Source organism: Octopus bimaculoides, chromosome 15 (assembly GCF_046866305.1).
Source record: "Octopus bimaculoides isolate indiv1 chromosome 15, ASM4686630v1, whole genome shotgun sequence".
Taxonomy (NCBI): domain Eukaryota; kingdom Metazoa; phylum Mollusca; class Cephalopoda; order Octopoda; family Octopodidae; genus Octopus; species Octopus bimaculoides.
Window position 1 is genome coordinate 43271940 of NC_142942.1, and position 4585 is coordinate 43276524.

Consider the following 4585-nt stretch of genomic DNA (forward strand, 5'->3'; position numbering starts at 1 on the left):
AGTTCTATTCAAAAATATAGCTACTCGTCAGATCGTAAGTAGAACAATAATTAGATATATATCTCAACCAACAATAAGTACCAAATGAATTAATATGAAATACTTATTATATAAAGATAGAAAAATTATTTAAAAAATATCATAATATCAAAATAATAACCATTCAATAATCATCCCTTCATCCATTATAATAATGGTTATTTTCCCTAAAACTATATATATATATATATATATATATATATCTATATATATATATATATATATCGACCGTACATATAATAGTGGTTTTTCTCAAAATTTTATATATATATATATATATATGTATATATATATATATATATATATATATATATATATATATATATATATATAAATTATCGACCGTACATATTCAGTTTATTCTGGTTTGTTTGTTTGCCGTGTTACAACATTCTGGGATGACTCCCTCTTAGCATTGGGTGTCAGAACACTTGAAGGTCATAGACAGGACAGAGTCATCTCTACATCGCTGTCGCAGCGAACCAGTGAACAAGCAATACACGTACACTGCGTATGTGCGGTTGATAATTGAATATGTGCGCGTGTGTATGTGTCTGTGCGTGCGTGTATGTGCATGTGTGTGTGTAATATATATGCATCAACGTATCTGTGTGTGTCAGTATTTGTATTTATCAATGTATGCCTGCATTTCTACAAATATACATGTGCCCAAACGTATGGCATGGCTGTCTATAAGCGCGAATGTATGCGTATCTCTCTGGATATATGCTTGCGGCTATGCAGTGATAGCTTCCTTCATACCATTGACTGGACTGCTCCATCTCAGCGTTGTTATTATCCCAATTGCGAATTTAAATCCCCCACCCCATCCACCCACACTTCTAAACATGATAGCATTTTAATCTTCATCGAGAGGATTAGTGCAATTGCATTTTTCCTCATCTCGATAGATTAGTGGAGAATGTGTATATAAGTGTATAACATGTACATGTATGTGTTTATCCGTGTCTATTAATATGAGTGTGTGAAACAATTCGCGGTGAATGTTCTGAGTCACAGAGCTCTTTTATTAACCTTGTTTCTTGTAGCATTACCATGCTTAATAAAATTAAAGATTTTGTTGTTGCTGTTGTAGCTGTTGTTGTCGTCACTGTCGACATAGTAGCAGATGTTGTTGTTGTTGTTGTTGCTGATCCTGCTGTTGCATATTTCCAAGTCAGACCTAATGTAGTTGAACCACGTTGAAGATATAAATGCATTCCACATTATTCTCTCTGATACTCTTACACCCTTTTACTCTTTTACTTGTTTCAGTCATTTGACTGCGGCTATGCTGGAGCACCGCCTTTAGTCGAGCAAATCGACCCCGGGACTTATTCTTTGTAAGCCTAGTACTTATTCTATCGCTCTCTTTGGCCGAACCGCTAAGTGACGGGGGCATAAACACACCAGCATCGGTTGTCAAGCAATGCTAGGGGCACAGACACAGACACACAAACATATACACACACACATATATACATATATACGACGGGATTCTTTCAGTTTCCGTCTACCAAATCCACTCACAAGGCTTTGGTCGGCCCGAGGCTATAGTAGAAACACTTGCTCAAGATGCCACCCAGTGGGACTGAACCCGGAACTATGTGGTTGGTAAGCAAGCTACTTACCACACAGCCACTCCTGCACCTATGTAAGATTTCTCTGCATAACTTTCAATGACCACAAATGTATTGCCACACAAGCACTGGTTAATCGCATTGTGACAGAGAGATGTTGGACAGGTACTCTTCTCACTCTCCTACCGACGCTTATATTCTTGATGTTGTTCTTTTGATCCAGTATCTCTATGTTTCTATCTAACGTGGTACTGCTGGAACCATTCCATCCTTCTTTTTATGTTTTCAGTTAGGGTCCATCAATGATTACAAAATATAAGAAAACTTACTACGTTCTTCGTTTTCTAAGACGGCAGTATTTATTTACTGAGAAATACACATTACATACGCGCACGCTTGTATCAATGTATAACATTTGACGAATAACTGGCGCAGGAGTGGCTGGGTGGTTAAGTAGTTTGCTTACCAACCACATGGTTCCGGGTTGAGTCTCACTGCGTGGCACCTTGGGCAAGTGTCTTCAACTATAGCCTTGTGAGTGGATTTGGTAGACGGAAACTGAAAAAAGCCCGTCGTATATATGTATATTTATGTGTGTGTGTGTATATGTTTGTGTGTCTGTGTTTGTCCCCCTAGCATTGATTGGTAACCGATGCTGGAGTGTTTATGTCCCCGTCACTTAATGGTTCGGCAAAAGAGACCGATAGAATAAGTATTAGGCTTAGAAGGAATAAGTCCTGGTGTCGATTTGCTTGACTAAAGACGGTGCTCGAGCATGGCCGCAGTCAAATGACTGAAACAAGTAAAAGAGTAATGATGAGACACGTGTTATTTTGTCTCTAAATTATATGTTAATATTTGGCGTACCCACTGATGAGAACTTCGCCTAGCAAATTATTTTATTTGCTAATTAAAGTTCGAAACCTAGGCCTGGCTGTAAAACATGGTAAATGTCTTTATTTTTCATTCCCTTCGAAATTGCTCTTAACTGTGGTTTTGGACTTTTGACTGTTCCTTCTAGCATGTAAGGCGGCCTGTTAAGTGTCACCTCTTTCTGTTTAAAAGTACACTACATTTATATGGAAAATATGTTGTTTATCGACTTTTTATACATGCTAGGCCACTGGTAGAAAAATTTCTAAAATTTTGCTACCCTATATTATTTTAAGAATATGACTTGAGTAATTTCTGACGTTAGTCGACATTTTTTACACATATATACATGTATTTATATTTATACACACACACATATAATATATATATATATATATATATATATATATATATATATATATATATATATATATATATATGCATACTCGTGAGTGTGCATAAATGTGTGAGATACATGTGTTAATATATACGTACCTATACGCACGCTCACACACTTAGATTTATATATATACGTAGAGCGAGACAGAGGTTAACTGATGTAGGTTTATATTTTTACTGGAAAAACAAACACAATTCCCCGTGTTGGTTGGGTTTTTTCCCCTCTCAAATCTTTCACTGACCTCTGAAAGTGTTATTCTCCTGACGATACAAATTTAACTTTTCCATTGACATTCAAAGCATTAACTTAAATATCTTCCCTTTCTTTTCACTTACATTTCATTTGGAATATTCCAACTCTCTCGGGATTGTTTCAATTTAAAATTTTCTACTCCATTAGCTAAACAGTTTAAGAGGCTTGTTTTGTATATTTTCGCTCTTTCTCTCTCTCTCTTTCTGCTTATCTCTCTCCTTCTGTTTTATATCCCTTTCTCTCTCTCTCTCTCTCTCACTTTCTCTCTCTCTCTCTCTCTCTCTCTCTCTCTCTCTCCCTCTCTATCTCTCTCTCCCGTTATAGTTTACGTTTGGATTTAATATAAATTCAATAATAAAAAACAAAGAACGATTAATTGTCTTTAAATTGCATATATTGTCTGATATTAACTATTATATAGTTCTATGGGTTTTGGGTGGGGGCGGGTAGATTGGGTTCTGTTGTTTTTCTTTTAGTTTTTTTATTATTATTATTATTATTATTATTATTATTATTATTATTATTATTATTATTATTATTATTATTATTATTATTATTATTATTATTAAAGTTTAATGTGTTTTTTATAATGCATTTATAGTAGGGCGAGGTGTAACGTTCTACTTTCTATGTTATGTGTCACTTACAATACATATATGCACACATCATGTAAGTTGCATTAAACACACAACTGCAGTGTTTCTTTAGCTGTCCTGGGACTAATGTATCTCTCATTTTTATTAGTGTCTATTTTAAGAGGTATTTGACGGCTGTATCTAACTGGCTTATTGACTACATAGTCGAAGTTTCACTCGGATCATGCTCGTTATTCTCATCGCCTTTTCAACAAATTTGTTGACAGACAGCACTTCTGACTCCACCCTCATTTTCTTTTCCAAATGTAAAGATTTAACCATGGCAGTCCTGAGAGCTGCAACAAATATTTGCAATACAGTAGGGTCTGCTAAAGATATCCCAAAAACCATGTCGTCGGATAAAGTCCATTCTTCAAAAATATGTCACGTTACGGAACCAGAGACGAGTTTTATATCCCAATCAAAAGTGAGGTCTACTTATAAAACTTGCGTTTATAACATGAACAGAATAGAAAGGTTTCGGCAGTAAAATATTACAAAGATATTTTGCAAATATGGTAAGGCGCAGGAGTGACTGTGTGGTAAGTAACTTGCTTACCAACCACATGGTTCCGGGTTGATTCCCACTGCGTGGCACCTTGGGCAAGTGTCTTCTACTATAGCCTCGGGCTGACCAAAGCCTTGTGAGTGGATTTGGTAGACGGAAACTGAAAGAAGCCCGTCGTATATATGTATATGTATATATATATATATATATATATATATATATATATATATATATATATATATATATATGTATGTGTGTGTATATGTTTGTGTGTCTGTGTTTGTCCCCCCAACTTCGC